This window comes from Triturus cristatus, chromosome 1_1 (genome assembly GCF_964204655.1).
Source record: "Triturus cristatus chromosome 1_1, aTriCri1.1, whole genome shotgun sequence".
Classification (NCBI taxonomy): Eukaryota; Metazoa; Chordata; class Amphibia; order Caudata; family Salamandridae; genus Triturus; species Triturus cristatus.
The window spans coordinates 779071470-779090701 of NC_140579.1; the positions used below are offsets into that span (position 1 = coordinate 779071470).

Consider the following 19232-nt stretch of genomic DNA (forward strand, 5'->3'; position numbering starts at 1 on the left):
GCAGTGCTGTGTTGTTCGGGCAGTGTAGGGGGTCTTGCTGGGAGTGGTTTTTCAGGGTTTAGGGAGGGGCACTGTCATGCCCCCATCCGACCGCACAACTGGATTGCGCCTCTTTGGCTAACAGTTCATGTTTTTCATCCGTTTTTAATCCAATATTTAACCATATAAACCATACTTTATGTATTTTTCCTTTCATTTCACATTTTTAATCCACACGCGGGACGTTGTGCTATTTTCAAAACTTCTGATGTAAAAGCTGTGCCCATCCGGACCTCTTGCTCAAACACGACAAGTGCAGGAATTCATTCAAAGCAGCGTTTATTTTAAAAGACCAATGCATTTCGGGCCCCAAGTGCCCTTCATCAGGGTGCGCTAGAAATAACAATAAAACGAACATTCATTACCATCATCACAATGCTTAACATCTAACATCATTGCCATGAGTCAATGCACTTAACATTAATTGCGTATCTCATTTTTTGCTTTCATTTAACCCCTTACGGGAAACGATTTAGATGTTACCCCTGTCTACATGAAAAGCTAATTTTCCTCCCTACCGAATTCCCAACAATCCCTTCCCTTCTGTACAAAACTTATTCACCCCTCTTCTGGATATAATGTACATTTGAATGAACCATTTTCCTCATTTCCTGCTTGGTATACTTAAACTGTTCAACAAATATGTTAATCAAACCCTCACCCCCAACATGACCCCTGCTCTCTCCTCTAATAACCTTACAATCCTCATACTAATCACCCGACTAACTAACGAATACATTCTTCAAGCCTTCACCACCAGCATAACCCCTGCTTTCTCCACGTGCATCCTTACACTCCTCATGCTAATCACCCAACCGCTCACAACTACACTCACATACTAACAGTCATACTTCCAGATTTGTTACGATGCCGTCTCTCCCCATTCTCTCGTAATTATCACACACAAGCACTCCCTTTCATAAAGTAAACTCAACTCTAATTTACAACTCTCGTATTCACCCATAAACGCTAACAATCAACTACCCCACATTCATTCGTCAGTTTAACTAAACGTAACATTCTTCTCACAACCATCAACCCGGTTATCAAGCCGATAGATTCACATACCTGCTTCAAACACTCGCGCTAATGCGTCTCCATCTTGATTACAATAAGTGTTTATGCAACCTTTAGTCCAACCCTTATTTAAGCCCAAGCCTCTCACGACCACACCTCCTAATTAAGGCGTTAATTATCTTTTTCCCGCCGTAAAAACATTCGTAATAGTGTCTACAGGTCAAAACGCACTGCATTACCCATAGTGCCTTATTCCCAAAAAACGAAACATGGTTGCTATTGTTTTGAATTCATCGTTATCACTATTAGTTATGTATTAAATCACATTGTGTCATCCTAAATATCAACAAATGAGTGTCAGTTTTCAGTCCTTTGCTCCACGTAAAAACTCCGCTTCTTGCTTGAACGAACCCAGTTGTTGCTCCGTTCGTGTGGATGATCGTAAACGTATCTATTTTCTTCGTTCCACTTAGTTTGCTTGACGGGTGCTGCCCCATTTTGGGTTAAATCTTGTGAATATTCAAATGGGGGTTGTGGGGCGCACACCTCTTCTTCTCATTTTTATATAAATTTTAATTGTGTATCTAGTGGTCCTGGTTGGCGTGCTCACTACCACTAAAGATTTAACCCAAAATGGGGCAGCACCCGTCAAGCAAACTAAGTGGAACGAAGAAAATAGATACGTTTACGATCATCCACACGAACGGAGCAACAACTGGGTTCGTTCAAGCAAGAAGCGGAGTTTTTACGTGGAGCAAAGGACTGAAAACTGACACTCATTTGTTGATATTTAGGATGACACAATGTGATTTAATACATAACTAATAGTGATAACGATGAATTCAAAACAATAGCAACCATGTTTCGTTTTTTGGGAATAAGGCACTATGGGTAATGCAGTGCGTTTTGACCTGTAGACACTATTGCGAATGTTTTTACGGCGGGAAAAAGATAATTAACGCCTTAATTAGGAGGTGTGGTCGTGAGAGGCTTGGGCTTAAATAAGGGTTGGACTAAAGGTTGCATAAACACTTATTGTAATCAAGATGGAGACGCATTAGCGCGAGTGTTTGAAGCAGGTATGTGAATCTATCGGCTTGATAACCGGGTTGATGGTTGTGAGAAGAATGTTACGTTTAGTTAAACTGACGAATGAATGTGGGGTAGTTGATTGTTAGCGTTTATGGGTGAATACGAGAGTTGTAAATTAGAGTTGAGTTTACTTTATGAAAGGGAGTGCTTGTGTGTGATAATTACGAGAGAATGGGGAGAGACGGCATCGTAACAAATCTGGAAGTATGACTGTTAGTATGTGAGTGTAGTTGTGAGCGGTTGGGTGATTAGCATGAGGAGTGTAAGGATGCACGTGGAGAAAGCAGGGGTTATGCTGGTGGTGAAGGCTTGAAGAATGTATTCGTTAGTTAGTCGGGTGATTAGTATGAGGATTGTAAGGTTATTAGAGGAGAGAGCAGGGGTCATGTTGGGGGTGAGGGTTTGATTAACATATTTGTTGAACAGTTTAAGTATACCAAGCAGGAAATGAGGAAAATGGTTCATTCAAATGTACATTACATCCAGAAGAGGGGTGAATAAGTTTTGTACAGAAGGGAAGGGATTGTTGGGAATTCGGTAGGGAGGAAAATTAGCTTTTCATGTAGACAGGGGTAACATCTAAATCGTTTCCCGTAAGGGGTTAAATGAAAGCAAAAAATGAGATACGCAATTAATGTTAAGTGCATTGACTCATGGCAATGATGTTAGATGTTAAGCATTGTGATGATGGTAATGAATGTTCGTTTTATTGTTATTTCTAGCGCACCCTGATGAAGGGCACTTGGGGCCCGAAATGCATTGGTCTTTTAAAATAAACGCTGCTTTGAATGAATTCCTGCACTTGTCGTGTTTGAGCAAGAGGTCCGGATGGGCACAGCTTTTACATCAGAAGTTTTGAAAATAGCACAACGTCCCGCGTGTGGATTAAAAATGTGAAATGAAAGGAAAAATACATAAAGTATGGTTTATATGGTTAAATATTGGATTAAAAACGGATGAAAAACATGAACTGTTAGCCAAAGAGGCGCAATCCAGTTGTGCGGTCGGATGGGGGCATGACAGTGCCCCTCCCTATACATGTTGTTCAAATTCAGATGCCTGTTGGGTTAGGCATTTTACCGATGAGCACGCCAACCAGGACCACTAGATACACAATTAAAATTTATATAAAAATGAGAAGAAGAGGTGTGCGCCCCACAACCCCCATTTGAATTTTCAGGGTTTAGGGCATTGCAGTGGTGTTCAGGCAGTGTAGGGGGTCAGTGTTTAAGGGTTTAGGCCAGTGCAGTGGTGTTCGGGCAGTGTAGGGGGTCGTGCTGGGGGTAGTGTTTCAGGGTTTAGGGCAGTGCAGTGTTGTGTGGGCAGTTTAGGGGGTATTGCTGGGTGTGGTGTTTCAGGGTGTAGGGCAGTGCAGTTATGTTCAGGCAGTGTAGGGGTCGGTGTTTCAGGTTTTAAGGAAGTGGTGTTCCGGCAGTGTTGGGGGCCTTGTTGGGGGAGGTGTTTCAGGGTTTAGGGCAGTGGTGTTCGGGCAGTGTAGGGGATCTTCCTGGGGGTGGTTTTTCAGGGTTTAGGGCAGTGCACTGGTGTTCGGGCAGTGTAAGGGGTCTTGCTGGGGGTGGTGTTTCAGGCATTAGGGCAGTGCAGTGTTGTTCGGGCAGTGTAGGGGGTCTTGCTAGAGGTGGTGTTTCAGGGTTTAGGGCAGTGCAGTGGTTTTCAGGCAGTGTAGGAGGTTGGTTTTTCAGGGTTTAGGGCAGTGCAGTGGTGTTCGGGCAGAGTAGGGGGTCATGCTGGGGCTGGTGTTACATGGTTTAGGGAAGTGCAGTGGTGTTCGGGCAGTGTAGGGGGTTGTGCTAGGGCTGGTGTTTCAGGGTTTAGGGCAGTGCAGTTGTGTTCGGGTAGTGTAGGGGGTCGTGCTGGGGTAGGTGTTTCAGGGTTTAGGCCAGTGCAGTGGTGTTCGGGCAGTGAAGGGGGTCGTGCCGGGGCTGGTGTTTCAGGGTTTAGGACAGTGCAGTGGTGTTCGGGCAGTGTAGGGGGTCGTGCTTGGGCTGGTTTTTCAGGGTTTAGGGCAGTGCTGTTTGGGCAGTGTAGGGGGTCGGGCGGGGGCTGGTGTATCAGGGTTTAGGGCAGTGCAGTGGTGTTTGGGCAGTGTAGGGGGTCCCGCTGGGTCTACTGTTTCAGGGTTTATGGCAGTACAGTGGTGTTCGGGCAGTCTAGGGGGTCGAGCTGGGGCTGGTGTTTCAGGGTTTAGGGCAGTGCAGTTGTGTTCGGGCAGTGTAGGGTGTCATGCTGGGGGTGTTGCTTCAGCATTTTGGGCAGTTCAGTGGTGTTCGGGCAGCGGGTAGGGTGTCGTGCAGGGGGTGGAGATTCAGGGTTTAGGGCAGTGCAGTGCAGTGGAGTTTGGGCAGAGTAGGGGGTCATTCTGGTGGTGGTGTTTCAGGGTTTAGGGCAGACCAGTGGTGTTCGGGCAGTGTAGGTGGTCGTGCTGGGGGTGGAGTTTCAGGGTTTAGGGTAGTGGTGTTCGGGCAGTGTAGGGGGTCTTGCAGGGGGTGGTGTTTCAGGGTTTAGAAAAGTGATGTTAGGGTAGTGTAGAGGTCATGCTGAGGCTGGTGTTTCAGTGCTTAGGGCAGTGCAGTGGTGTTCGGGCAGTGTAGGGGATCTTGCTTTGGGTGGTGTTTCAGGGTTTAAGGCAGTGCAGTGGTGTTCGGGCAGTGTAGGGGGTCTTACTGGGGGTGGTGTTTCAGGGTTTAGGTCAGTGCAGTGGTGTTCGGGCAGTGTAGGGGGTCATTCTGGGGCTGGTGATTCAGTGTTTAGGGAAGTGCAGTGGTGTTCGGGCAGTGTTGGGGGTCATGCTGGGGCTGGTGTTTCAGGGTTTAGGGCAGTGCAGGGATGTTCGGGCAGTGTTGGTGATCTTGCTGGGGGCTGTGTTTAAGGGTGTAGGGCAGTGGTGTTCCGGTAGTGTAGGGGGTCTTTCTGGGGGTGGTGTTTCTGGGTTTAGGGCAGTGCAGTGGTGTTCGGGCAGTGTAGGGGGTCGTGCTGGGGGTAGTGTTTCAGGGTTTAGGGCAGTGCAGTGTTGTTTGGGCAGTTTAGGGGGTCTTGCTGGATGTGGTGTTTCAGGGTGTAGGGCAGTGCAGTGATGTTCAGGCAGTGTAGGGGTCGGTGTTTCAGGTTTTAGGGAAGTGGTGTTCGGGCAGTGTTGGGGGCCTTGCTGGGGGAGGTGTTTCAGGGTTTAGGGCAGTGGTGTTTGGGCAGTGTAGGGGATCTTGCTGGGGGTGGTTTTTCAGGGTTTAGGGCAGTGCACTGGTGTTCAGGCAGTGTAGGGGGTCTTGCTGGGGGCTGGTGTCGTGCAGGGGGTGGAGATTCAGGGTTTAGGGCAGTGCAGTGCAGTGGAGTTTGGGCAGAGTAGGGGGTCATTCTAGTGGTGGTGTTTCAGGGTTTAGGGCAGACCAGTGGTGTTCGGGCAGTGTAGGTGGTCGTGCTGGGGGTGGTGTTTCAGGGTTTAGGGTAGTGGTGTTCGGGCAGTGTAGGGGATCTTGCTGGGGGTGGTTTTTCAGGGTTTAGGGCAGTGCACTGGTGTTCGGGCAGTGTAGGGGGTCTTGCTGGGGGTGGTGTTTCAGGCATTAGGGCAGTGCAGTGTTGTTCGGGCAGTGTAGGGGGTCTTGCTAGAGGTGGTGTTTCAGGGTTTAGGGCAGTGCAGTGGTTTTCAGGCAGTGTAGGAGGTTGGTTTTTCAGGGTTTAGGGCAGTGCAGTGGTGTTCGGGCAGAGTAGGGGGTCATGCTGGGGCTGGTGTTTCATGGTTTAGGGAAGTGCAGTGGTGTTCGGGCAGTGTAGGGGGTTGTGCTAGGGCTGGTGTTTCAGGGTTTAGGGCAGTGCAGTTGTGTTCGGGTAGTGTAGGGGGTCATGCTGGGGTAGGTGTTTCAGGGTTTAGGCCAGTGCAGTGGTGTTCGGGCAGTGAAGGGGGTCGTGCCAGGGCTGGTGTTTCAGGGTTTAGGACAGTGCAGTGGTGTTCGGGCAGTGTAGGGGGTCGTGCTTGGGCTGGTTTTTCAGGGTTTAGGGCAGTGCTGTTTGGGCAGTGTAGGGGGTCGGGCGGGGGCTGGTGTATCAGGGTTTAGGGCAGTGCAGTGGTGTTTGGGCAGTGTAGGGGGTCCCGCTGGGTCTACTGTTTCAGGGTTTATGGCAGTGCAGTGGTGTTCGGGCAGTCTAGGGGGTCGAGCTGGGGCTGGTGTATCAGGGTTTAGGGCAGTGCAGTTGTGTTCGGGCAGTGTAGGGTGTCATGCTGGGGGTGTTGCTTCAGCATTTTGGGCAGTTCAGTGGTGTTCGGGCAGCGTAGGGTGACGTGCTGTGGGTGGTGTTTCAGGGTTGAGGCCAGTGCAGTGGTGTTCGGGCAGGGTAGGGTGTCGTGCAGGGGGTGGAGATTCAGGGTTTAGGGCAGTGCAGTGCAGTGGAGTTTGGGCAGAGTAGGGGGTCATTCTGGTGGTGGTGTTTCAGGGTTTAGGGCAGACCAGTGGTGTTCGGGCAGTGTAGGTGGTCGTGCTGGGGGTGGTGTTTCAGGGTTTAGGGTAGTGGTGTTCGGGCAGTGTAGGGGGTCTTGCAGGGGGTGGTGTTTCAGGGTTTAGAAAAGTGATGTTAGGGTAGTGTAGGGGTCATGCTGAGGCTGGTGTTTCAGTGCTTAGGGCAGTGCAGTGGTGTTCGGGCAGTGTAGGGGATCTTGCTTTGGGTGGTGTTTCAGGGTTTAGGGCAGTGCAGTGGTGTTCGGGCAGTGTAGGGGGTCTTGCTGGGGGTGGTGCTTCAGGGTTTAGGGCAATGGTGTTCGGGCAGTGTAGGGGGTCTTACTGGGGGTGGTGTTTCAGGGTTTAGGTCAGTGCAGTGGTGTTCGGGCAGTGTAGGGGGTCATGCTGGGGCCAGTGATTCAGTGTTTAGGGAAGTGCAGTGGTGTTCGGGCAGTGTTGGGGGTCATGCTGGGGCTGGTGTTTCAGGGTTTAGGGCAGTGCAGGGATGTTCGGGCAGTGTTGGGGATCTTGCTGGGGGCTGTGTTTAAGGGTTTAGGGCAGTGCTGTTCGGGCAGTGTAGGGGGTCGTGCTGGGGGTAGTGTTTCAGGGTTTAGGGCAGTGCAGTGTTGTTTGGGCAGTTTAGGGGGTCTTGCTGGGTGTGGTGTTTCAGGGTGTAGGACAGTGCAGTGATGTTCAGGCAGTGTAGGGGTCGGTGTTTCAGGTTTTAGGGAAGTGGTGTTCGGGCAGTGTTGGGGGCCTTGCTGGGGGAGGTGATTCAGGGTTTAGGGCAGTGGTGTTTGGGCAGTGTAGGGGATCTTGCTGGGGGTGGTTTTTCAGGGTTTAGGGCAGTGCACTGGTGTTCGGGCAGTGTAGGGGGTCTTGCTGGGGGTGGTGTTTCAGGGTTTAGGGCAGTGCAGTGTTGTTCGGGCAGTGTAGGGGGTCTTGCTAGGGGTGGTGTTTCAGGGTTTAGGGCAGTGCAGTGGTTTTCAGGCAGTGTAGGAGGTTGGTTTTTCAGGGTTTAGGGCAGTGCAGTGGTGTTCGGGCAGAGTAGGGGGTCATGCTGGGGCTGGTGTTACATGGTTTAGGGAAGTGCAGTGGTGTTGGGCAGTGAAGGGGGTTGTGCTAGGGCTGGTGTTTCAGGGTTTAGGGCAGTGCAGTTGTGTTCGGGTAGTGTCGGGGGTTGTGCTGGGGTAGGTGTTTCAGGGTTTAGGCCAGTGCAGTGGTGTTCGGGCAGTGAAGGGGGTCGTGCTGGGGCTCGTGTTTCAGGGTTTAGGACAGTGCAGTGGTGTTCGGGCAGTGTAGGGGGTCGTGCTTGGGCTGGTTTTTCAGGGTTTAGGGCAGTGCTGTTTGGGCAGTGTAGGGGGTCGTGCGGGGGCTGGTGTATCAGGGTTTAGGGCAGTGCAGTGGTGTTTGGGCAGTGTAGGGGGTTCCGCTGGGTCCACTGTTTCAGGGTTTATGGCAGTGCAGTGGTGTTCGGGCAGTCTAGGGGGTCGAGCTGGGGCTGGTGTTTCAGGGTTTAGGGCAGTGCAGTTGTGTTCAGGCAGTGTAGGGTGTCATGCTGGGGGTGTTGCTTCAGCATTTTGGGCAGTTCAGTGGTGTTCAGGCAGCGTAGGGTGACATGCCGTGGGTGGTGTTTCAGGATTGAGGCCAGTGCAGTGGTGTTCGGGCAGGGTAGGGTGTCGTGCAGGGGGTGGAGATTCAGGGTTTAGGGCAGTGCAGTGCAGTGGAGTTTGGGCAGAGTAGGGGGTCATTCTAGTGGTGGTGTTTCAGAGTTTAGGGCAGACCAGTGGTGTTCGGGCAGTGTAGGTGGTCGTGCTGGGGGTGGTGTTTCAGGGTTTAGGGTAGTGGTGTTCGGGCAGTGTAGGGGATCTTGCTGGGGGTGGTTTTTCAGGGTTTAGGGCAGTGCACTGGTGTTCTGGCAGTGTAGGGGGTCTTGCTGGGGGTGGTGTTTCAGGCATTATGGCAGTGCAGTGTTGTTCGGGCAGTGTAGGGGGTCTTGCTAGGGGTGGTGTGTCAGGGTTTAGGGCAGTGCAGTGGTTTTCAGGCAGTGTAGGAGGTTGGTTTTTCAGGGTTTAGGGCAGTGCAGTGGTGTTCGGGCTGTGTAGGGGGTTGTGCTGGGGCTGGTGTTTCAGGGTTTAGGGCAGTGCAGTTGTGTTCGGGTAGTGTAGGGGGTCGTGCTGGGGTAGGTGTTTCAGGGTTTAGGCCAGTGCAGTGGTGTTCGGGCAGTGAAGGGGGTCGTGCCGGGGCTGGTGTTTCAGGGTTTAGGACAGTGCAGTGGTGTTCGGGCAGTGTAGGGGGTCGTGCTTGGGCTGGTTTTTCAGGGTTAGGGCAGTGCTGTTTGGGCAGTGTAGGGGGTCGGGCGGGGGCTGGTGTATCAGGGTTTAGGGCAGTGCAGTGGTGTTTGGGCAGTGTAGGGGGTCCCGCTGGGTCTACTGTTTCAGGGTTTATGGGAGTGCAGTGGTGTTCGGGCAGTGTAGGGGATCGAGCTGGGGCTGGTGTTTCAGGGTTCAGGGCAGTGCAGTGGTGTTCATGCAGTGTAGGTGGTCGTGCTGGGGTGGTGTTTCAGGGTTTAGGGCAGTGCAGTGGTGTTCGGGCAGTGTAGGGGGTCTTGCAGGGGGTGGTGTTTCAGGGTTTAGCCCAGTGCAGTGGTGTTCGGGCAGTGTAGGGGGTTGTGCTGGGGGTTTGGTTTCAGGGTTTAGGGCAGTGCAGTGGTGTTCGGGCAGTGTAGGGGGTCTTGCAGGGGGTGGTGTTTCAGGGTTTAGTGCAGTGGTGTTCAGGCAGTGTAGGGGGTCTTGCTGGGGGTGGTTTTTTAGGTTTAGGGCAGTAGTGCAGTGGTGTTCGGGCAGTGTAGGGAGTCTTGCAGGGGGTGGTGTTTTCAGGGTTTAGGACAGTGCAGTGGTGCTCGGGCAGCGTAGGGGTTCGTGCTGGAAGTGGTGTTTCAGGGTTTAGGGCAGTGCAGTTGTGTTCGGGCAGTGTAGGGTGTCATGCTGGGCGTGTTATTTCAGCATTTTGGGCAGTTCAGTGGTGTTCGGGCAGAGTAGGGTGACGTGCTGTGGGTGGTGTTTCAGGGTTGAGGCCAGTGCAGTGGTGTTCGGGCAGGGTAGGGTGTCGTGCAGGGGGTGGAGATTCAGGGTTTAGGGCAGTGCAGGGCAGTGGAGTTTGGGCAGAGTAGGGGGTCATTCTGGTGGTGGTGTTTCAGGGTTTAGGGCAGACCAGTGGTGTTCGGGCAGTGTAGGTGGTCGTGCTGGGGGTGGTGTTTCAGGGTTTAGGGTAGTGGTGTTCGGGCAGTGTAGGGGGTCTTGCAGGGGGTGGTGTTTCAGGGTTTAGAAAAGTGATGTTAGGGTAGTGTAGGGGTCATGCTGAGGCTGGTGTTTCAGTGCTTAGGGCAGTGCAGTGGTGTTCGGGCAGTGTAGGGGATCTTGCTTTGGGTGGTGTTTCAGGGTTTAGGGCAGTGCAGTGGTGTTCGGGCAGTGTAGGGGGTCTTGCTGGGGGTGGTGCTTCAGGGTTTAGGGCAATGGTGTTCGGGCAGTGTAGGGGGTCATTCTGGTGGTGGTGTTTCAGGGTTTAGGGCAGACCAGTGGTGTTCGGGCAGTGTAGGTGGTCGTGCTGGGGGTGGTGTTTCAGGGTTTAGGGTAGTGGTGTTCGGGCAGTGTAGGGGGTCTTGCAGGGGGTGGTGTTTCAGGGTTTAGAAAAGTGATGTTAGGGTAGTGTAGGGGTCATGCTGAGGCTGGTGTTTCAGTGCTTAGGGCAGTGCAGTGGTGTTCGGACAGTGTAGGGGATCTTGCTTTGGGTGGTGTGTCAGGGTTTAGGGCAGTGCAGTGGTGTTCGGGCAGTGTAGGGGGTCATGCTGGGGCTGGTGATTCAGTGTTTAGGGAAGTGCAGTGGTGTTCGGGCAGTGTTGGGGGTCATGCTGGGGCTGGTGTTTCAGGGTTTAGGGCAGTGCAGGGATGTTCGGGCAGTGTTGGGGATCTTGCTGGGGGTAGTGTTTCAGGGTTTAGGGCAGTGCAGTGTTGTTTGGGCAGTTTAGGGGGTCTTGCTGGGTGTGGTGTTTCAGGGTTTAGGGCAGTGCAGTGGTGTTCGGGCAGTGTAGGGGGTCTTGCAGGGGGTGGTGTTTCAGGGTTTAGCCCAGTGCAGTGGTGTTCGGGCAGTGTAGGGGGTTGTGCTGGGGGTTCGGTTTCAGGGTTTAGGGCAGTGCAGTGGTGTTCGGGCAGTGTAGGGGGTCTTGCAGGGGGTGGTGTTTCAGGGTTTAGTGCAGTGGTGTTCAGGCAGTGTAGGGGGTCTTGCTGGGGGTGGTTTTTCAGGTTTAGGGCAGTAGTGCAGTGGTGTTCGGGCAGTGTAGGGAGTCTTGCAGGGGGTGGTGTTTTCAGGGTTTAGGACAGTGCAGTGGTGTTCGGGCAGCGTAGGGGTTCGTGCTGGAAGTGGTGTTTCAGGGTTTAGGGCAGTGCAGTTGTGTTCGGGCAGTGTAGGGTGTCATGCTGGGGGTGTTGCTTCAGCATTTTGGGCAGTTCAGTGGTGTTCGGGCAGCGTAGGGTGACGTGCTGTGGGTGGTGTTTCAGGGTTGAGGCCAGTGCAGTGGTGTTCGGGCAGGGTAGGGTGTCGTGCAGGGGGTGGAGATTCAGGGTTTAGGGCAGTGCAGTGCAGTGGAGTTTGGGCAGAGTAGGGGGTCATTCTGGTGGTGGTGTTTCAGGGTTTAGGGCAGACCAGTGGTGTTCGGGCAGTGTAGGTGGTCGTGCTGGGGGTGGTGTTTCAGGGTTTAGGGTAGTGGTGTTCGGGCAGTGTAGGGGGTCTTGCAGGGGGTGGTGTTTCAGGGTTTAGAAAAGTGATGTTAGGGTAGTGTAGAGGTCATGCTGAGGCTGGTGTTTCAGTGCTTAGGGCAGTGCAGTGGTGTTCGGGCAGTGTAGGGGATCTTGCTTTGGGTGGTGTTTCAGGGTTTAAGGCAGTGCAGTGGTGTTCGGGCAGTGTAGGGGGTCTTACTGGGGGTGGTGTTTCAGGGTTTAGGTCAGTGCAGTGGTGTTCGGGCAGTGTAGGGGGTCATTCTGGGGCTGGTGATTCAGTGTTTAGGGAAGTGCAGTGGTGTTCGGGCAGTGTTGGGGGTCATGCTGGGGCTGGTGTTTCAGGGTTTAGGGCAGTGCAGGGATGTTCGGGCAGTGTTGGGGATCTTGCTGGGGGCTGTGTTTAAGGGTGTAGGGCAGTGGTGTTCCGGTAGTGTAGGGGGTCTTTCTGGGGGTGGTGTTTCTGGGTTTAGGGCAGTGCAGTGGTGTTCGGGCAGTGTAGGGGGTCGTGCTGGGGGTAGTGTTTCAGGGTTTAGGGCAGTGCAGTGTTGTTTGGGCAGTTTAGGGGGTCTTGCTGGATGTGGTGTTTCAGGGTGTAGGGCAGTGCAGTGATGTTCAGGCAGTGTAGGGGTCGGTGTTTCAGGTTTTAGGGAAGTGGTGTTCGGGCAGTGTTGGGGGCCTTGCTGGGGGAGGTGTTTCAGGGTTTAGGGCAGTGGTGTTTGGGCAGTGTAGGGGATCTTGCTGGGGGTGGTTTTTCAGGGTTTAGGGCAGTGCACTGGTGTTCAGGCAGTGTAGGGGGTCTTGCTGGGGGCTGGTGTCGTGCAGGGGGTGGAGATTCAGGGTTTAGGGCAGTGCAGTGCAGTGGAGTTTGGGCAGAGTAGGGGGTCATTCTAGTGGTGGTGTTTCAGGGTTTAGGGCAGACCAGTGGTGTTCGGGCAGTGTAGGTGGTCGTGCTGGGGGTGGTGTTTCAGGGTTTAGGGTAGTGGTGTTCGGGCAGTGTAGGGGATCTTGCTGGGGGTGGTTTTTCAGGGTTTAGGGCAGTGCACTGGTGTTCGGGCAGTGTAGGGGGTCTTGCTGGGGGTGGTGTTTCAGGCATTAGGGCAGTGCAGTGTTGTTCGGGCAGTGTAGGGGGTCTTGCTAGAGGTGGTGTTTCAGGGTTTAGGGCAGTGCAGTGGTTTTCAGGCAGTGTAGGAGGTTGGTTTTTCAGGGTTTAGGGCAGTGCAGTGGTGTTCGGGCAGAGTAGGGGGTCATGCTGGGGCTGGTGTTTCATGGTTTAGGGAAGTGCAGTGGTGTTCGGGCAGTGTAGGGGGTTGTGCTAGGGCTGGTGTTTCAGGGTTTAGGGCAGTGCAGTTGTGTTCGGGTAGTGTAGGGGGTCATGCTGGGGTAGGTGTTTCAGGGTTTAGGCCAGTGCAGTGGTGTTCGGGCAGTGAAGGGGGTCGTGCCAGGGCTGGTGTTTCAGGGTTTAGGACAGTGCAGTGGTGTTCGGGCAGTGTAGGGGGTCGTGCTTGGGCTGGTTTTTCAGGGTTTAGGGCAGTGCTGTTTGGGCAGTGTAGGGGGTCGGGCGGGGGCTGGTGTATCAGGGTTTAGGGCAGTGCAGTGGTGTTTGGGCAGTGTAGGGGGTCCCGCTGGGTCTACTGTTTCAGGGTTTATGGCAGTGCAGTGGTGTTCGGGCAGTCTAGGGGGTCGAGCTGGGGCTGGTGTATCAGGGTTTAGGGCAGTGCAGTTGTGTTCGGGCAGTGTAGGGTGTCATGCTGGGGGTGTTGCTTCAGCATTTTGGGCAGTTCAGTGGTGTTCGGGCAGCATAGGGTGACGTGCTGTGGGTGGTGTTTCAGGGTTGAGGCCAGTGCAGTGGTGTTCGGGCAGGGTAGGGTGTCGTGCAGGGGGTGGAGATTCAGGGTTTAGGGCAGTGCAGTGCAGTGGAGTTTGGGCAGAGTAGGGGGTCATTCTGGTGGTGGTGTTTCAGGGTTTAGGGCAGACCAGTGGTGTTCGGGCAGTGTAGGTGGTCGTGCTGGGGGTGGTGTTTCAGGGTTTAGGGTAGTGGTGTTCGGGCAGTGTAGGGGGTCTTGCAGGGGGTGGTGTTTCAGGGTTTAGAAAAGTGATGTTAGGGTAGTGTAGGGGTCATGCTGAGGCTGGTGTTTCAGTGCTTAGGGCAGTGCAGTGGTGTTCGGGCAGTGTAGGGGATCTTGCTTTGGGTGGTGTTTCAGGGTTTAGGGCAGTGCAGTGGTGTTCGGGCAGTGTAGGGGGTCTTGCTGGGGGTGGTGCTTCAGGGTTTAGGGCAATGGTGTTCGGGCAGTGTAGGGGGTCTTACTGGGGGTGGTGTTTCAGGGTTTAGGTCAGTGCAGTGGTGTTCGGGCAGTGTAGGGGGTCATGCTGGGGCCAGTGATTCAGTGTTTAGGGAAGTGCAGTGGTGTTCGGGCAGTGTTGGGGGTCATGCTGGGGCTGGTGTTTCAGGGTTTAGGGCAGTGCAGGGATGTTCGGGCAGTGTTGGGGATCTTGCTGGGGGCTGTGTTTAAGGGTTTAGGGCAGTGCTGTTCGGGCAGTGTAGGGGGTCGTGCTGGGGGTAGTGTTTCAGGGTTTAGGGCAGTGCAGTGTTGTTTGGGCAGTTTAGGGGGTCTTGCTGGGTGTGGTGTTTCAGGGTGTAGGACAGTGCAGTGATGTTCAGGCAGTGTAGGGGTCGGTGTTTCAGGTTTTAGGGAAGTGGTGTTCGGGCAGTGTTGGGGGCCTTGCTGGGGGAGGTGTTTCAGGGTTTAGGGCAGTGGTGTTTGGGCAGTGTAGGGGATCTTGCTGGGGGTGGTTTTTCAGGGTTTAGGGCAGTGCACTGGTGTTCGGGCAGTGTAGGGGGTCTTGCTGGGGGTGGTGTTTCAGGGTTTAGGGCAGTGCAGTGTTGTTCGGGCAGTGTAGGGGGTCTTGCTAGGGGTGGTGTTTCAGGGTTTAGGGCAGTGCAGTGGTTTTCAGGCAGTGTAGGAGGTTGGTTTTTCAGGGTTTAGGGCAGTGCAGTGGTGTTCGGGCAGAGTAGGGGGTCATGCTGGGGCTGGTGTTACATGGTTTAGGGAAGTGCAGTGGTGTTGGGCAGTGAAGGGGGTTGTGCTAGGGCTGGTGTTTCAGGGTTTAGGGCAGTGCAGTTGTGTTCGGGTAGTGTCGGGGGTTGTGCTGGGGTAGGTGTTTCAGGGTTTAGGCCAGTGCAGTGGTGTTCGGGCAGTGAAGGGGGTCGTGCTGGGGCTCGTGTTTCAGGGTTTAGGACAGTGCAGTGGTGTTCGGGCAGTGTAGGGGGTCGTGCTTGGGCTGGTTTTTCAGGGTTTAGGGCAGTGCTGTTTGGGCAGTGTAGGGGGTCGTGCGGGGGCTGGTGTATCAGGGTTTAGGGCAGTGCAGTGGTGTTTGGGCAGTGTAGGGGGTTCCGCTGGGTCCACTGTTTCAGGGTTTATGGCAGTGCAGTGGTGTTCGGGCAGTCTAGGGGGTCGAGCTGGGGCTGGTGTTTCAGGGTTTAGGGCAGTGCAGTTGTGTTCAGGCAGTGTAGGGTGTCATGCTGGGGGTGTTGCTTCAGCATTTTGGGCAGTTCAGTGGTGTTCAGGCAGCGTAGGGTGACGTGCCGTGGGTGGTGTTTCAGGATTGAGGCCAGTGCAGTGGTGTTCGGGCAGGGTAGGGTGTCGTGCAGGGGGTGGAGATTCAGGGTTTAGGGCAGTGCAGTGCAGTGGAGTTTGGGCAGAGTAGGGGGTCATTCTAGTGGTGGTGTTTCAGAGTTTAGGGCAGACCAGTGGTGTTCGGGCAGTGTAGGTGGTCGTGCTGGGGGTGGTGTTTCAGGGTTTAGGGTAGTGGTGTTCGGGCAGTGTAGGGGATCTTGCTGGGGGTGGTTTTTCAGGGTTTAGGGCAGTGCACTGGTGTTCTGGCAGTGTAGCGGGTCTTGCTGGGGGTGGTGTTTCAGGCATTATGGCAGTGCAGTGTTGTTCGGGCAGTGTAGGGGGTCTTGCTAGGGGTGGTGTGTCAGGGTTTAGGGCAGTGCAGTGGTTTTCAGGCAGTGTAGGAGGTTGGTTTTTCAGGGTTTAGGGCAGTGCAGTGGTGTTCGGGCTGTGTAGGGGGTTGTGCTGGGGCTGGTGTTTCAGGGTTTAGGGCAGTGCAGTTGTGTTCGGGTAGTGTAGGGGGTCGTGCTGGGGTAGGTGTTTCAGGGTTTAGGCCAGTGCAGTGGTGTTCGGGCAGTGAAGGGGGTCGTGCCGGGGCTGGTGTTTCAGGGTTTAGGACAGTGCAGTGGTGTTCGGGCAGTGTAGGGGGTCGTGCTTGGGCTGGTTTTTCAGGGTTAGGGCAGTGCTGTTTGGGCAGTGTAGGGGGTCGGGCGGGGGCTGGTGTATCAGGGTTTAGGGCAGTGCAGTGGTGTTTGGGCAGTGTAGGGGGTCCCGCTGGGTCTACTGTTTCAGGGTTTATGGGAGTGCAGTGGTGTTCGGGCAGTGTAGGGGATCGAGCTGGGGCTGGTGTTTCAGGGTTCAGGGCAGTGCAGTGGTGTTCATGCAGTGTAGGTGGTCGTGCTGGGGTGGTGTTTCAGGGTTTAGGGCAGTGCAGTGGTGTTCGGGCAGTGTAGGGGGTCTTGCAGGGGGTGGTGTTTCAGGGTTTAGCCCACTGCAGTGGTGTTCGGGCAGTGTAGGGGGTTGTGCTGGGGGTTTGGTTTCAGGGTTTAGGGCAGTGCAGTGGTGTTCGGGCAGTGTAGGGGGTCTTGCAGGGGGTGGTGTTTCAGGGTTTAGTGCAGTGGTGTTCAGGCAGTGTAGGGGGTCTTGCTGGGGGTGGTTTTTTAGGTTTAGGGCAGTAGTGCAGTGGTGTTCGGGCAGTGTAGGGAGTCTTGCAGGGGGTGGTGTTTTCAGGGTTTAGGACAGTGCAGTGGTGTTCGGGCAGCGTAGGGGTTCGTGCTGGAAGTGGTGTTTCAGGGTTTAGGGCAGTGCAGTTGTGTTCGGGCAGTGTAGGGTGTCATGCTGGGCGTGTTACTTCAGCATTTTGGGCAGTTCAGTGGTGTTCGGGCAGAGTAGGGTGACGTGCTGTGGGTGGTGTTTCAGGGTTGAGGCCAGTGCAGTGGTGTTCGGGCAGGGTAGGGTGTCGTGCAGGGGGTGGAGATTCAGGGTTTAGGGCAGTGCAGGGCAGTGGAGTTTGGGCAGAGTAGGGGGTCATTCTGGTGGTGGTGTTTCAGGGTTTAGGGCAGACCAGTGGTGTTCGGGCAGTGTAGGTGGTCGTGCTGGGGGTGGTGTTTCAGGGTTTAGGGTAGTGGTGTTCGGGCAGTGTAGGGGGTCTTGCAGGGGGTGGTGTTTCAGGGTTTAGAAAAGTGATGTTAGGGTAGTGTAGGGGTCATGCTGAGGCTGGTGTTTCAGTGCTTAGGGCAGTGCAGTGGTGTTCGGGCAGTGTAGGGGATCTTGCTTTGGGTGGTGTTTCAGGGTTTAGGGCAGTGCAGTGGTGTTCGGGCAGTGTAGGGGGTCTTGCTGGGGGTGGTGCTTCAGGGTTTAGGGCAATGGTGTTCGGGCAGTGTAGGGGGTCATTCTGGTGGTGGTGTTTCAGGGTTTAGGGCAGACCAGTGGTGTTCGGGCAGTGTAGGTGGTCGTGCTGGGGGTGGTGTTTCAGGGTTTAGGGTAGTGGTGTTCGGGCAGTGTAGGGGGTCTTGCAGGGGGTGGTGTTTCAGGGTTTAGAAAAGTGATGTTAGGGTAGTGTAGGGGTCATGCTGAGGCTGGTGTTTCAGTGCTTAGGGCAGTGCAGTGGTGTTCGGACAGTGTAGGGGATCTTGCTTTGGGTGGTGTGTCAGGGTTTAGGGCAGTGCAGTGGTGTTCGGGCAGTGTAGGGGGTCATGCTGGGGCTGGTGATTCAGTGTTTAGGGAAGTGCAGTGGTGTTCGGGCAGTGTTGGGGGTCATGCTGGGGCTGGTGTTTCAGGGTTTAGGGCAGTGCAGGGATGTTCGGGCAGTGTTGGGGATCTTGCTGGGGGTAGTGTTTCAGGGTTTAGGGCAGTGCAGTGTTGTTTGGGCAGTTTAGGGGGTCTTGCTGGGTGTGGTGTTTCAGGGTTTAGGGCAGTGCAGTGGTGTTCGGGCAGTGTAGGGGGTCTTGCAGGGGGTGGTGTTTCAGGGTTTAGCCCAGTGCAGTGGTGTTCGGGCAGTGTAGGGGGTTGTGCTGGGGGTTCGGTTTCAGGGTTTAGGGCAGTGCAGTGGTGTTCGGGCAGTGTAGGGGGTCTTGCAGGGGGTGGTGTTTCAGGGTTTAGTGCAGTGGTGTTCAGGCAGTGTAGGGGGTCTTGCTGGGGGTGGTTTTTCAGGTTTAGGGCAGTAGTGCAGTGGTGTTCGGGCAGTGTAGGGAGTCTTGCAGGGGGTGGTGTTTTCAGGGTTTAGGACAGTGCAGTGGTGTTCGGGCAGCGTAGGGGTTCGTGCTGGAAGTGGTGTTTCAGGGTTTAGGGCAGTGCAGTTGTGTTCGGGCAGTGTAGGGTGTCATGCTGGGGGTGTTGCTTCAGCATTTTGGGCAGTTCAGTGGTGTTCGGGCAGCGTAGGGTGACGTGCTGTGGGTGGTGTTTCAGGGTTGAGGCCAGTGCAGTGGTGTTCGGGCAGGGTAGGGTGTCGTGCAGGGGGTGGAGATTCAGGGTTTAGGGCAGTGCAGTGCAGTGGAGTTTGGGCAGAGTAGGGGGTCATTCTGGTGGTGGTGTTTCAGGGTTTAGGGCAGACCAGTGGTGTTCGGGCAGTGTAGGTGGTCGTGCTGGGGGTGGTGTTTCAGGGTTTAGGGTAGTGGTGTTCGGGCAGTGTAGGGGGTCTTGCAGGGGGTGGTGTTTCAGGGTTTAGAAAAGTGATGTTAGGGTAGTGTAGAGGTCATGCTGAGGCTGGTGTTTCAGTGCTTAGGGCAGTGCAGTGGTGTTCGGGCAGTGTAGGGGATCTTGCTTTGGGTGGTGTTTCAGGGTTTAAGGCAGTGCAGTGGTGTTCGGGCAGTGTAGGGGGTCTTACTGGGGGTGGTGTTTCAGGGTTTAGGTCAGTGCAGTGGTGTTCGGGCAGTGTAGGGGGTCATTCTGGGGCTGGTGATTCAGTGTTTAGGGAAGTGCAGTGGTGTTCGGGCAGTGTTGGGGGTCATGCTGGGGCTGGTGTTTCAGGGTTTAGGGCAGTGCAGGGATGTTCGGGCAGTGTTGGGGATCTTGCTGGGGGCTGTGTTTAAGGGTGTAGGGCAGTGGTGTTCCGGTAGTGTAGGGGGTCTTTCTGGGGGTGGTGTTTCTGGGTTTAGGGCAGTGCAGTGGTGTTCGGGCAGTGTAGGGGGTCGTGCTGGGGGTAGTGTTTCAGGGTTTAGGGCAGTGCAGTGTTGTTTGGGCAGTTTAGGGGGTCTTGCTGGATGTGGTGTTTCAGGGTGTAGGGCAGTGCAGTGATGTTCAGGCAGTGTAGGGGTCGGTGTTTCAGGTTTTAGGGAAGTGGTGTTCGGGCAGTGTTGGGGGCCTTGCTGGGGGAGGTGTTTCAGGGTTTAGGGCAGTGGTGTTTGGGCAGTGTAGGGGATCTTGCTGGGGGTGGTTTTTCAGGGTTTAGGGCAGTGCACTGGTGTTCAGGCAGTGTAGGGGGTCTTGCTGGGGGCTGGTGTCGTGCAGGGGGTGGAGATTCAGGGTTTAGGGCAGTGCAGTGCAGTGGAGTTTGGGCAGAGTAGGGGGTCATTCTAGTGGTGGTGTTTCAGGGTTTAGGGCAGACCAGTGGTGTTCGGGCAGTGTAGGTGGTCGTGCTGGGGGTGGTGTTTCAGGGTTTAGGGTAGTGGTGTTCGGGCAGTGTAGGGGATCTTGCTGGGGGTGGTTTTTCAGGGTTTAGGGCAGTGCACTGGTGTTCGGGCAGTGTAGGGGGTCTTGCTGGGGGTGGTGTTTCAGGCATTAGGGCAGTGCAGTGTTGTTCGGGCAGTGTA

General features: G+C 54.6%; 2 long non-coding RNA genes across 2 annotated transcripts; one reads left to right on the top strand and one right to left on the bottom strand.

Annotated features, from left to right (window-relative positions):
- Window positions 1-202: 202 nt before the first annotated feature.
- LOC146871070 (uncharacterized) lies at window positions 203-1184 on the bottom strand. The gene is made up of 2 exons (XR_014959498.1): window positions 1108-1184; window positions 203-372 (listed from the first exon to the last, which is right to left on the bottom strand). It is a non-coding gene; the product is annotated as an uncharacterized LOC146871070 (long non-coding RNA).
- Window positions 1185-1718: 534 nt separating this feature from the next.
- On the top strand, window positions 1719-3040 carry LOC146871071 (uncharacterized). The gene is made up of 2 exons (XR_014959499.1): window positions 1719-2135; window positions 2871-3040. It is a non-coding gene; the product is annotated as an uncharacterized LOC146871071 (long non-coding RNA).
- Window positions 3041-19232: the final 16192 nt, after the last annotated feature.